This window comes from Salarias fasciatus, chromosome 23, assembly GCF_902148845.1.
Source record: "Salarias fasciatus chromosome 23, fSalaFa1.1, whole genome shotgun sequence".
NCBI classification, from domain to species: Eukaryota; Metazoa; Chordata; class Actinopteri; order Blenniiformes; family Blenniidae; genus Salarias; species Salarias fasciatus.
The window spans coordinates 28,092,774-28,108,038 of record NC_043766.1 but is presented as its reverse complement, the minus strand read 5'-3'; the positions used below and the strand labels follow the sequence as shown (position 1 = coordinate 28,108,038).

The 15,265-nt window shown below is 45.2% G+C and overlaps 1 pseudogene; it reads right to left on the bottom strand.

Annotated features, from left to right (window-relative positions):
- Positions 1–3,660: 3,660 nt before the first annotated feature.
- LOC115381279 (SCL-interrupting locus protein homolog) lies at positions 3,661–14,380 on the bottom strand (annotated as a pseudogene).
- Between the last annotated feature and the right edge of the window lie 885 nt (positions 14,381–15,265).

Sequence of the window (15,265 nt, the reverse complement as noted above, 5' to 3'; positions counted from 1 at the left end):
TCTGGACAGAGGACCGATTGCAGGTGAGATACAAAAATTTAGAAGCAAACAACAATAGCTAGACAAAAAACAGAGAAATGCTTATTCAGCCAATCACTGAGTCACTCTCTTCTTCATTAACATACTTATATTTCACTGAGTCATTGAATAATTTGCTCGTTCAGTCACTTGCTTGCTCATTAATTATATGAGTTGGTTCAGTCACTTGTTCACTCTCTGAGTCACTCACTTGTTCAGTCACTTACTTGCCTACTCTTTTACTTGTTCATTCACTCACTGATTGAGTCAATCGCTTGCTCACTCACTCACTTGTTCACCCACTCATTCGCTTGGTCACTCGCTCTGTTGTTCACTCACTCACTCCCTTGTTCACTCACTCCCTTGTTCACTCACTCACTCACAAATTATGACAAAATGGCTTTGAAGAGAAACAAAAAAAATGTTAAAATGTGCAGTGAAATTACAAAGAGTGTAGTAAACTGTAGTGATGGAATGAATGCATTCAAAAAGATGCATATATTCACAATAAGTAAGCAATTAACGCATTTAAAAAAAGATACAATACAGCTTCAGAATCACACAAAAATCCACAAAATTTGGAGAAAAGCCCACCATGACACAAATTAGACAAAACCATGCAAATACATATTTTAAATGAAAGAAAAAAGACACTAAATAAAGAGAAAAGGGGAAAAAATGGTTTGCAAGCCATATAGAGTAATTACAGGGACACAAAATTACTTCAAAAGGATGGAAATCATAAGCATTATAAAATAAAATTACAGCAAACACAAAACGGCTGCAAAAAACAGCAAGTTAGCATTAAATGATTTTCAAATGGATGCATAAAGATTGTAAAACAGATTTCCATTTAAAGCAAACTAAGGAACCGTAAAGTGACTAGAAATGGAAATTAAAACTACAAAGTTAGGCACAAAGTGACGTTGGAGGACAACAAAGGAACATAAAATACTTGTGGTCAAAAACAATTCAGCTTTACAAGACAGAATCATCACAAGACACAAGACACTTTAAAAAGATATAAAACTGCTTATACATGTGATAACACAACCACAAAACATACACAAAAAACAACATGAGCACTAAAAAAAACTTTTCAGAAAACCTTCACAGAAAACTAAAACAACAAAAACCGAAAATAAAGGGACAAACTCAGTAAGTTTGCACTCAAACTAAACGATGACAGAGAAACATACAAAAAGCTGTAAAAGACTAAAACAAACAGAAGCACACACACAAAAACTGATACAACAAGCTTTATAACAACATTTGCAAAACACCCCGAGGAAATGATCACAAAAAGAACAACGACAGACAAAATATCTTCCAAGCTGCAACCAACTAAGATAAGGAAATAACAAACAAATCCAGAAATAATACTGTCATTTTAAAATCTTCAGATTAAGAATTACTTCAAGAGGATGAAAAGAAAGGGAGATGACAACAAAAAGATTGATCAAACATCAAAATACTCTGAAGAAAAAGATGATCTCAGCAAAAGACAGAAAAGTTTAATGTGTGACAGTATCATTTTAACTCTCATCTTTTCCACTGAGAGATTTTTTTTTTCTGGTAATATAAAGATTTTCTCCTCCTGCACGGCTCTTTATTATTCAGAGTTTCACCGTGAATTAAAACAAAAATGTCAAACTATCATGGAAGCGGCGTCCGTTACCTGAGCAGGGGGAGCGACGAGCGTTCAGACGGAGCGACCAGTCTGGTTTGACGTGAGGTCACTGGCCCGCAGAGCACAGGAACAACGGCACGACCTTTGAGACTTCGATCTGCTCGTCAACACTGTGAGTCACATTCTGATACCAAGAAACATCTGGACCTAAACAGGAATACCATCTGGACTTGGACCAGCTTCCATTAGCAGTACAAACATCTGGACCTGCACCAGCTGCTTTTAGTAGGACCAACTGCTGGTCTAGGTCTGCAGTTAGCAGCAACATCTGGATTTAGAGCAGTCCCTATCAGCAGGACCAACACAGGGACCTTGACAGTCTGCAGTAAAGAGGAGTCACATTCAGCAAAAGACCAGCTCATATAAATAGGACCATCATCTGGACTTGGACCAGTTCCCATTAGGAGGACCATCATCTGGACTTAGACAACCAACATCTTTATTTTTATATTGTTGTTGAGATGAACCACCTTGTTTTCGAGGGGGTCCTGAAATCCACAAAGGATTCTGGACTGGACTTGTACCAGTTGCCATTAGTAAGCCCAGCATCTGGACTTGGAACAGCTGCTTCCAATGGTACAAACAGCTGGGCTTGGACCAGCTGCCATTAGAACCAACACTTGACCTTGGACCAGTTGCCTTTAGTGCCACCATCTGACCTTGAACCAGGTTCCATTAGGACCAACACCTGGCCTTGACCCAGGTGCCATTAAGACTCACAACTGACATTGGACCAGTTGCCATTAGGGCAACGACTGTCCTTGGACCAGCTGTTATTAGGATCAACAGGTTTCCTTGGATCAGGTGTTGTTAGGGCCACAACTGACCTTGGACCAGCTGCTGTGAACAGGATCGACATCTGGACTTGGATATAACCGCTTGAACAGATCTACTGATGAGCAGGAAGAGAAATAACTGCTTTTGAATGAAAATTCATGGAAGGTTTTCATTTTTTATGCATATCTCTTATTGGATATCAATTAAAATCTGAAATATAAATAAGATTTTTAACTTGCCATTTTTTATTGAATGCATTTACTTTGTTTTTTTTAGGCTCATATTTTATGCGTTACTTTTGCATTTTCAAAGATTGTAATGAATTAAGGAATAATCCACACAATGTTCAGTGTTCAGAATTTAGAAGTAAAGAGATGATTATTTTCTGCTGACATTCCTGTGGTTTTGAATTTGATACTAACTAAACACCAAACTCACTTGTTTTTGTTCTTTGGCACATGAAACTATTTCGCGTCAACATTTAATTTCATTGTGAGCATTACCTACCATCTAGTGGTCATAAGAGGACAGCGCAACTAATGAGAGAAAGCTTAAAGGATAAGTTCGATTTAAACTGTTTTCATATTGTTTATAGAACAAAGTAGAACAACATGCTCACCCAGAAGGGTTTTCTGATCCAATAAGTGCTTTGGGAGAAATTTAGATCCAAAGTCGAGCTGCAGACCTCCGTAGACTGTTAGCCAATGGGGCATGTGTGGCGCTGGCTCCCGAAACGGCCTTAATCGTCCAAAAACTCATTAGTTTCACCAATATATCCTCAGTCCGCTCACGCCACTCCTGCACCACAGCCCGGTGTCGCAAAATACATGCTGCTGCGGTTTTACAGATCTCTGAAGTGAATACGGTGATTTGGATGTAAACTGAAGTACATTCACCAAGAGACACAGTAGGTGGCGCTGTGCACCTAAGTTGTTGGTCGCCACCCGCTCCAAAGAAGATCTCTGAACTGCAAACATCTTCTCTCCCACCAGAAACTTCAAACATGTTATAATTTTTAAGGGAAATTTTATTTAGGAAATCATAAATATATATTTAAAAAAAAGTGCAAAAGACATTCCACATGAAAGCAGAGTCAAAATGTTTCACAAACACAGTCAAAACTCTGAGAGCAGCTGAAAAAAATACAAAAAAACAAAAAACAAAAAAAACCCCACACTATTTACAATTCAAAGCATTTTGCAGTTTCAGGAATTCCAAGTTGGACCATAAAGAGCAGAACCTGGTTTCTCTTTGAGAACTCCTCCACCACACCAGACTTCACTCAGAAAACAGTGGATTTAAATTTAAAGGGAAGCTCTGTTAGAACAAAGATGTCTGCGTTTTGGTGAAGTGGCGTTAGATCAGGTCAGTGCCTATAAAAAGAGTCCGTTTAAAATGTATACATTTCTAGAAGTCCTTCATGAGACTTGGGATCATTTAAGATGTCAGGAGAGCGATCAGAGCAGTCAGTCAGTCAGCTTCATGCGTTCTGGAGTCGGTGCAGAATTAGCTGATTCATGACGCTGTGTGTTCACTCCAGGAAGTGGTTCTGGGTCTGGTTCTCCTGGTCTCAGAACAGTTTGGGGAGCTGTCGGAGGCGGCTCAGGTCCAGGATGTTTCCCACCGACCCCTCCGTCTCGTGGCTGCTCGTCCTGATCAAAGTGGGACGCCTGCCGGACCGGTTCTCCTTGTTGGCGCCGGCTAGCAGCTGCATTTTGGGCCGCAGCTCGCGGATCAGCTGACTCTGTGGGGGGAGTTTCACGTTCATGGTGTCGGTGAGCGGCTGGCGGGTCGACGCCTCCTGACCTCCGACCTCCTCCTTCTCCTTCTCGTCCTCACTGCAATCGTCATCCTCCTCCTCCTCCTCTTCAATCAGACCGTACCTCCTCATGTACTTCCTGGTGGCCAGAGACATGTTGCTAGGCGACAACAGGGAGTCACCGGATTGGGTGGGGCCGTGCAGGTGGGCGGGGCCTCCTACAGACAGCTTGCTGAGCTGGGAGTCGCTCAGGTAGCGCAGAGCGATTGCGTTGGCCTCCAGGCTCAGGTCCACGCTGCCGCCAGATAAGACGACGCTCGCCGTGGGTTTGGACACGCTCAGCCGGGACACGGCCGCCGCCGGGTCGATGCTCGCCAGCGTGCTGGTCACAGAAAACACAAAGGGGGAAACAGTTCTACATCGAGGGTCTGCCACCTTTTCCTGCGAGTCATTCTGGGTGGCGGCGGGTCGGGTCCCTACCTGGCGCTCTCCACAGCTTTGGCTCGGCTGCGGTCGGACTCGGTCAGGTCTTCCTGGTTCACCTGGACTCCGAGCTGCTGCAGCTGATTCAGCGTGGCGCTGACCACCGGGTCTCCCGCTGGACTCCGCCGCTGCTTCCTCCTGGTTGCAGACGCGGAGGACTGGGAGGAGGAGGAGGAGGAGGAGTGGGAGGCGTCGGAGGCTGCAGACAGGCTGGTCCTCCGGGGCTCCTCCTGCTGGTTCTCCGACTCCTGCAGACGGCTGGTGAGCTGCGTCTGACGACAGACGGGAAAAGACGATCCGTGCACTGAAGGACCAGCACAGCTTCAACACACGCTGTTCTGTCTCTCTCAACACCTCTACACGACATTTAAAGCACACTGCAACAACAACCACTTAAATTTGACATTTAATTAAACTAAAACGTTTCATTTCTGTTCACACACTTGTTCTCACCACGCGGCTTCAGCACACGTTAAAAAGACAGAAAGTTAGTATTTTTTGGTTCATCTGAAAGGTTTTCCTGAAATGTAAATATTTTGTTGGTGGTTGATTGTCTTAAGTAACCAGTGAAGTTCTGTAATTGTGTCCGTTCAAAAAATTGGCCCTAGAATTCCTAGACAGAATATTTGCGTATATCACTACAGTAACTATCTCTGTCCGCTGTTACCATGAGGTTTTGGTAGAAGCTCTGCTGTTGGTCTGCAGGTTGGTACATGCTGACACTTTCCCCCAGGACGGGACTCTGCAGGCCGCTGAGGCTGAAATACAAACACATCAGGAGCATGACGACTAAAAAAAACTTTTTCCAGTCTTGAACAAAGATAATGAAGATTATTGCCGCACACTTAATTAACATTTGTGTTTTAAGAAGCAGCTTCATCATCAGGCCAATCTTGTTTGAGTATAATTTCTAAAAGTCATTACTTGCTTTTGACAGAACAACATAAGTTAATCACAAAGAAAAACAAACTTCCAAATTAGGAACAGTGAAATGTTCAGGACATGAAAAATACTGTAAAAAAATCCATTAAAATGATTTTCTTTTCAACAAATTAAATAATTTGCAAGGCAGTGCGTAGATGTAAGTTCAGCCTCATATATATATATATATATATATATATATATATATATATATATATATATATATATATAGATATATATATATATATATATATATATATATATATATATATATATATATACACATAAAGCATTTTCAGGACAGAATCAAAGAAGAAACACCTGCTCTGTTCATAAAACACTGGATCTCACCTGTGAGGGTCAGAGGTCGACTGAGGAGTCACCTGATCTGCAACAACGTCTTCAGCTCCGCCCACTGACCGGTCCAAGGGGGGCGAGGCGGGAGGCTTAGGTGAGGAAAGCGGAGGAGGAGGAGGGCCGCGCATATCCTGATGGGGGACGTTTGGCACTGGATTTCCCCAGAAGAGACTGGCACCTGAACGCAACACGGACAAGTAAACACGTAAACAAGGAGCTATGTGAACGCAGTGAGAAATGTAAACAAGCCAAGAGGTAAACAACAACTTGAGAGGAGTCAACAACGGAGAGCGAGGGACGTAAACAGAGCCAGTGACGAACACGACGGAGGGTACGACTGTAAACAACACAGCAAAGAATTGTAAACAACATCACAAAAGACGTAAGCAACAGACGGCACTGAAAACAAAAGAATGGGAACAGACCCAGTGGTCTGTGACAGCGAATAACTCGGTTCTGTATATAAACAACACAGATATGTAAACAACACTCATATCCACAAACACGGACACATAAACAACAGTGTGAGATTCATAAACAACAAGGATAGGTATGTAAACAACAAAGCCAGATACATAAACAAGACAGCGAGAGATGTGAACGGGGTGATAAATGAAAACGACATGGACGTCGTCCGCGGTGTGATGTGGGGCTGTCCTCTCACCCGTCTCCACGGCGATGCTGGTCGTGCTCTTCGACGTCTGACTGTCGGCTTGCTGGCCCGACGACTGAAGCTTCTTCTGGGTCTCCAGAAGCATCTGAACCTGCAGAGGAGGAGACTCGTGAATGGTAAACCGAGCATCTTAAGGGTTAGAGACCGCCCTCACGCCGTTTTCACTGGCAGAGTGAAAATGCTGCCAGAAGTGCTTCATGTCAGCCATGAAATGAACGCCACGAAAGCAAGTTCTGGCGTCAGAAATCCGATGCAAAATGAAAGAAAAACGTCACTGAAGTAGATGACGTTTGGATGAGCGACCTGATAAATACTGCTTCACTTAGAAAACGTAGAATATTGACGGAGATGATTCAAGAATTCATCTAACCTCACTTCATATGAGAGCCAAACTGAAAAGATAAATTCGCAAATTTAGGCCCTAGTCCCGAATCTGCCCAGGATGTCTCATCATAGACATCTAGGAAATTCTGCAATCCTCTCCTGTGTTTTTCCATCCTTGAAAGTCCACGTTTACTCTTGTCACATTCCCACCAGTCAAAACCTTGTACGTGAGCAGGTTTGCTTCTGCTGAGGCGAGTCGCCACGGATCTCTCATCTTTATGTTCCAGTCACAGCTGCGCATCTCCAGGTATTTCACTGGCTTTTGTTTACTACGTATCTCCGTGTGAACTCATTCATGGCTCTGATGCCTTCAGTGAGAATCTCAAACAAACACACGTGTGCAGTGATTCTGTTCCAGTAAGACTTTCACATTAAATGCTACTTTTTTTTTTTTTTAATACAGCCTTCTAAAGTGTCCAGGGGTGTTAAACCGTGGGCAGGGAGGTACATGGCTTGGTTACAAAAATAGAAATTCTAAAAAGCTGGAAATATGTAACTTCATATTCTGTGTTTTAATTGTTGTTTTCTGCTTATTTCTAAAAAAAAAAATAAACAAATGAAAAACAAAACAGCCCTCGGATGGCCTTAATCTGCTGTACCTACCTGAGCCTGCAGGAGGCGCAGCTGGCGGTCCTGGTGAAGGAGGAGCAGGTAGGCGTCTGACGCCATGGCTCCTCCAGGTGCGTGATCACAGCACTTTTTTTCACCGCAGGGGGGGCGGGGTAGCCAGGGGGGAGTCACGGGACCGGCTACGTCTCCCAGGCCGGGCGGGTGAGGAGACGGGGAGTCGGTATAGCGGGGGAGGGGGGCGGAGGGGGGAGGGAGAGCTCTGCAGGGGCAGGGTGACGGAGAGAGACCGTGGGGCGGGGGAGGGCTGTGAATCAAGAAAGGAGCAACTAGCTGCTGGGAGGGGGCAGGAGGAGGAGGAGGAGTGAGATGATTGCTCCCAGGAGAAGCAGAAGTCTGGTGAAGGAAGGAGGGGAGGGGAGGAGCAGGGAGGTCAGCAGGAGAAGACCTGTGATGGGACGAAGGAGGAGGAGGATGATGATGGGAGACAGCAGGATCAGCAACGTAGAGGATAGACGGTAGAGGAGAACTGAAAGGAGCCGAGGCAGGAGGAGGAGACTGGTGGCGTGAGGAGAGAGGAGGTGGAGGAGCCGTGTGAAGATCTGGAGGAGGAGGAGGAGGAGGAGGAGTCTGGTAATGTAAGGAAGGCTTGGGAGGAGAGACATTCTGTGAGGCAGGAGGAGGAGCAGCGTGGAGGGTGGACTGAGGAGGAGCAGGGTGCTGGAGGAGGGGCTGCGGGGACGGAGCGATGGAGCTGCAGGTGTGGGAGCAGCAGCAGCTGCAGGGCTGCTGCAGGTTGGAGTTCGGAGTGCTGTGGAGGTGCTGTGGAGGCCTGGGAGCATGTGAAGTGGTGGAGGTCGCTCCCGATGGAGGAGCAGTCTTCCTCACATCGCCTGTGGGAGGCGGAGGAGGTGAAGGAGGTAGAGGAGGTCTGTGGGCGGAGCTGGGCTGGACGCTGGTGGAGAAGCTGCTGTCAATCAGCAAGGAGAGTTCAGGGACGGAGGGCTGAACCCTGCGAGTCTGAAAGGACAAAAAACAAACATGACTGGAGGAGGAGGAGGAGGAGGAGGAGGAGGAGGAGGAGGAGGGACAAACAGCCACAGCCAGCGCTGAGTGGCACCGTGGGGTTTCTAACGTCGACTAACACGATGTGGACGGACCTGCTGAGCCGGAGGGTGAGGACTCGGGGACGGACGGGGAGACAGGTCTTCGTCCTCCACTCCAGAGTCCTGGTCGCTGATGGAGGGCCCAGAGGCAGCGGCAGCGGCGCTGCAGACAGAGACCGCTCACACTGACACACAACAGTTTGCTGCTTCGCCAACACTGTTAGTGCACCGCACCGTATTCTGTCTGTACCTGCTGAAGGACAGCCGAGCGTCTCTGAAGACCTCCGTCTGTCTGCCCTGACTCTCTGAGCCCAGCTCGCACTGCAGAGTCTGACCGTCCACCGGCGCCACCTGCTGAACACACACAGCTCCAGCAACACACTCAGACATAACACACAGGAGGAGGAGGAGGAGGAGGAAGGAGGAGGAGGAGGAGGGAGGAGAGGAAGAGGAAGAAGAGGAGGAGGAGGAGGAGGGAGGGAAGAGGAAGCGGAAACAGGAGGAGGAGAGAGGAGGAGAGGAGCGGGCATCACCTGGTACAGCGTGATGAACTGGGATGCACTCAGTAGCTGGTAGTCCAGCTGTAGGCCCGGTCCTGGTCCTGGTCCAGGTCCGGGTCCTCGACACTGGAAGAAACTGAGGAACTCGGTGAGTGGAGCCGAAGATGACGAGCAGAAAGAAACCGCTTTCCGAACACACCCTGAAACAGGACAAAGAGACAGGAGCTGGCTTTGAAGCTGTTTGACGAGATCTCAGCTCCGACGAAGCGCTTCAGTCTCAAAAACCGAACAGTACAGTTTAGAACAGCAGCTGCTGAAGTGACACATTACCGATCCACTGCTTTTACCAATCACATTAAACAGCCAGCAAAAGATTTCTGACTGGTAAAATTGACAAATTGAGTTCTTTTTCTAAGAGCGGATAGCTGGTAGTTTGTGTTCCAGCTGAAACTCCAGTTGATCAGTGAGCTCCCACCTGTCCTGCAGCGAGGCGCTGAAGAGGAACCTGAGACACCAGGCCCACACCACGGGGCTGTAGACGTGTGTCACTCCACTCAGCCAGCTGCAAAACACACAAACAGCAGGACTGAGACCGAGTCGGACCTGTGAAAGCACTGGAGCTTCATCCATTCCCTGGTTTTTACTGGCTTAATTCAGTTTCTGGTTGGTTTCAGTTGATTCCTAATTTGTTTTATGGTTCCGGACTTGTTTAAAGTGGTGTCTGACTGGTTCTCCGCCTGAATTAAACGGGTTTCAAGCCATTTCAAACACACTTCTCGTTGCTTTCTTCTTCATTTCATTGTTCAATACTTATTTATCCTACACAAGCATGTAGCTGTATGTCCACGGAGTGAACCGATACTCACAGTCCCGACCAGTGGCAGGCTGGAGGCTTTGGGGTCTGACTCCAGCACCAACAGCAGCTTCCGGCTCTGATCATGGTCAGAAAGCTGAAACATTGACACGGCAGTGAGTAACACGACCACGCACTGAGGCGGCGGCTCGCACCACGACCTCCTCACCCTCTCTGCCAGCCGGCGGCGTGATGCCGGCCGATGCTGGTCAGACTCCTCAGCAGGGCGGTGGGGATGATGGGAACGGCTCGGACCGACTGCACATCCACGCCAACCGACGGGCACACCGCCGACCAGCGGAGGCTGAACCCCATGGCATCGAGTCCGCTGGGAGCAGGACACCTGACCCTTTGACCTTCACCAGCTGACACAGGTCCAGAGTTTGTCTGCTGCACAGAAACTGCTAGCAATGCCTGAAGCACAGAGACATGAGGCGTCATTTCACATCCTATAGCTTTAATTTCTAAAATGACCATTTTGGGGGGGGGGGGGGGGGGGGACAAAAAACCTGAAGCCAGTGTAAACACCACATAACATTACAGTTATTCCATGATTCCACGCAGAGCGACTCATTCTGCGAAACATCAGCAGCTGGTGGTGACAGCAGCGACAGGTTGCCATGGCAACAAAGATGATTGGACGTTAGGAGGCAAAGCTGCTTTAATAATCTGATTACTCAATGAGGATTACGTGAACAAATGATGATCCGACTTTCCCAGACGTACTGAAGTTTATCCCAATGCCAAAAGTTTGGCATGTACCAGTTTCAAATCTTAAGAATTTCTCTTTTTTTTGATGATTAAATACGAGGGAGCAAAAAACAACAATAAAAAAAATAACATTTCAGTGCGTGTTTCGATGTCTTTTTAGCATTTGCAACACTTTAAAAGGATTAAAATGAGGACTGCTCATTCAAGTTGTTATCACATTTGTAGAGACATCTTTGAAAAGTTACTCGCTAAGAGAGTCTAGTTTTATTCCTGGTTCAGCTGTGAAACTCGCCTTGAAGCAGTGATTGCAGTTCAGCCTCCGACTGGACGACGGCGGTCTTCGGGCTTCGCCTCGCTCTGAAGGAGAACCAGCAGGGGACCAGAACGTCTCCGGGCAGCAGCGCAGAGGGAACCCGGACCGAGGATCCAGCCTGGTCCCGACCCGGGTCGAAGCGGTCCAGGGTGAGGGTGATGCCCTCCTCATCTGGAGCACAGACACAGTGAGGTGAAACGCTCCGGAGCAACAGGGGAGCGGAATCTGTCGGAGGTGAACTCTGAACCTGAGTTGACTGACACGGAGCCCAAGAAGAAGCAGAGGACTCGGGGGCTTGTTGCTGTCGCCTGGGCGTGACGCTGCGCCAGACCGCAGGGCTTTCTCAGACAGCACCAACTGGGGGCCCCTGCCACAAACAAACATCTTCTTGTAACAACAACAATAAAGGCATCCTGCAGACACACCCAACAATCTGTGTCAGCGATAATAACGCCACTACCAACGAACAGTGAAAACTTCTGAGTTTAATCGCAGGGTGTTCAGCACTACAGTGGTTACCTGATGGAGGTTTGTTGCCATGGAAACACATGTTATAGCCCCTAACCCGCTTGCTGTAATCACACCATTTTACATATTGACACTATTGTTGGCCAGCGTGTTTTTGTTTACATCTATGTGGCCTCATGCGTATTTTGTTAATATAATGGTCTACTCTGGGGTGGCCTGTCTGATCTCCACTGCCTGTGATCAACCGTGTGCAACGACCAGCTTCCTCTAGAGAAAGGAGCACACCAGAGATGGGGACAACCTGAGTTAATTTACAGAGAAGATAGCCCAGCTTATAGTACTGCTGATGTCCAGTTATGTAAAGCCACATATCAGTGGATATCTAGGCACATTAATGGCACAAGCTTCTAAAGACAGAGAAACACCAACATCAATCACAGCATGAACAATGGTTTGAAATCCAGTCTGTCTCCTTCATGTTTGGTCTAGATGACAAGGTAAAGTAGATTATTTTATATAACGCTGAGCATCAGCAGCCACTTGCCTCGATAAGCCTGTACCAATTTCCCCAGTGAACACAGAAGCTCCAATTCTGGCTGCAGATGCCAGTGCAGTGAATACTCAGTCTGGCTTAATGACTGGCTCTGTGCAAAACTCTTGCTGTCAGGTGATCAATATTTAGTCCCATATTGGAACAGAACATATGAAAGAAATGTTGTCATTTTTCCATTTTTGTTTCAGAAAACTTATACTTGCAAATTAAATGCTTTGATAAAAACTGCCTTATAGGGGATTTTTTTAATCATTTGCACACACATACAAAGAGCAGCATCATGTAATTTTTTAAACTCGGTTTTGTTGTCAATCTTTATATCAGCCCAGTCAACGTCCGGTGTGAGTAAGAAATGTGTCTCCCTGCTGCTCCAGATGAGGGTGTAATAAATGGTAGTAATGGTACACTTAAAATAAGCGCCAATAGACTCAAGAGTGAGAATATAAACGGCACTCTATCCAAAATTGGCCATATGATTCTTTTGATCTACAGTCTGCTTGGCGACTACAACAGTGAGTATGCATACGGAAGTACTAATGTGCTTTATAAAAGTTGTATTTTCAGTATTTACATGGAGGCCAGGAGTTTTGAAAACATTTACTCTGGAAACTATTCCCAAAAAACACAGTCAAGGACTCACACTGCTGTTGTTGTTGTAAACTGACAACCAAAACAAAACGAAAGTTTAATCGTTCCCACTTGAAAATGTTGTGTAAACTGAATAGCAGAAGGAAGGGATTCAGAGGGAGAACTTTTCTAAACCAGACCAGACAGAAACACGCATAAACAGCTACTGAAGGTCAAATCAGGTTAGAGTCATTTCTGGATTTCAGTTAAACTATTCTCACAAGTGTCCTCTTGACATTCTTCACAACTCTATTAAAAAACATTTAACACTAAAAGCAAACTTAGAAACACTTCAGATTATAAGGTATCATAAAAGTTTCTGCTGTGAAACCACATGAATAGATACTAACAACCTCTGGAAGGGACTCATCTCAATAATGTTCAGCAGCGTCTACACCTAAACACATTCACATATACAAGCAAACATGTAGCACAGACTCTGTGACGGCATCCAGAGTCGTCGTACGTTTACCTGTGTGAGCAGAGATGGAGGCGAAGCATCTCTCCTGCCGGGGTGCCGTCCCACAGTGCTGATCTGGATTGGGGAAACTCAGAGGCGTGAGAGAGCTCACAGTGGATCTGCAACCAAACAACAATAATCAACTAAAACAAAGCAAAGCAAAACTGATATAGTCAAATCGAGTGCTCTGTGACACAAGGTTTCTTCTCAAAAGCACAGTGTATTTATTCATTTTGCTGACATATGTTTATTCCTTTATAACTCACAAAGTCAGAATGTCATTACAGTGTTACTGTTTTGAGTGTTCATTAGAAAATACTGAATAGCTTGTTGAGCTCTTTCGTAAAACGTGTACTTTAATATATATACTTCAAATAACTAACAAAAATCAACTAAAAAACACCTAAAAACAGGTCTGAGTATGAAGATATTTGATAAATCATGTGGATTTTACAGCCAGGTATAATGATGAGCCATTTTAAAAGGCACAAATTGATGTATATTCAAAACCGTCAAGAAGGGAAAACATAAGAAAAAACCACAATGATTAATTCAATTAAAAAACAACAATAAATACAACCATTAGAGACCACAGAATATCCCGAAACAATAAAAACGATGGAAACACCCAAACAACAAATGCCAACTCATCTAAAAGACATTAGGAAAACATCTAAAACAAGAGAAGCAATAAAACTGGAGGATAAAGTACCCTAAACAAAAACAAACACTGCAGTGACAGCTTGAAGCCCTCCTCCGTCCACACCCAGCTTCAACTTCAGCTAATAGCCACCAAACTGACCTTCCTCTCATGTTTTCGGGGGTAAAAATCTCCTCCAGGACTCCACTCGGCAGGGCACGGAGATTCACCGGGCAGCTCATCCCTGCCGTGGTCGACGGAGAGGGGCTGTGAAACGGCCACGACGCGCAGGAATCCCCGAGGCCGCTTCAGTCACACCTGCTAACGGTAACTCGCCGCGTTAGCTTCGCGCCCGGACCGCATTAGCTCCATACATTAGCTCCAAGCACGAATCAGCCTCCGGTCTTTCTCGCTCGGAAGTGAAAGAGACTTGAAGAAAACACGTGTTTTTGGTTAATCAGCTCTGCTCTGTCGAAGTTTTAGAACTTTTAACACAATCGTCCCGCGGACAATACAGCTTCGATGGGCGCTGTTTGATTGTGGCGCTGTTTAGACCCGAGTGGCGGGGTGATTCTATCAGCCAATGGGAAGTGCCGCCACGGGAAGGCTGACCAATGGCGTGCCAGATCGCTCCCGGGGCTCCACCTCTTCTGCTCGTGACGTCAGCGGATATAGTATGCACACTGTTTACTCATTAGCGCCTCTGGTGTTTATTTATAGAAGTACCACAGCATATTTAACACTGAAATCATGCAAACAAATGCAACAATAAGAAAAGAGAAATTATGAGGGCAATGTTGTTGATGTGAAAGGTTTTTTTATTTTTATTTTAGGAGACAGAAAAGTCACTTAAAATCAAAATAGCAACTGGACACCAACATCTACAGACAGAAAAACAAAGACATAATATCTGCTGTCAGGTAAAACATGAATAATAAATAAAATAAATAAATAATAAATAAATAAATAAATAAAATAAATAAATAAATAAATATTGAAGAGATACCATGACAACAAAATATACATAATACAAGACAAAATATCTACAATATCTACATAGAGACACTGTAATTGTTAATAAAAAAAAAAGTAAATAAAGAGATACCGTACAGCAAAATATCAAATACAAGAAAAAATGTGAGTGGCTAAACTTGTTTACAAACGAATACTTGATATAGCTACAAAACATACCTTTAAAAAAATCCAAGGGACTCAGATAAACATGGTGAAACAAAGATTCAGTTAGACATAGTCAATGTCTCTCACCCACTCCTTGATGTACTGGTGAACAAACCAGGGCACCTTGCTGTTAATGCCAAACCTTTGCATGGATATTCTGTAGTGTGTGCTGTAATACTACTGTGGAAAAATGTTTTTAATATAATGTTTGAATTTTTTTACCTTT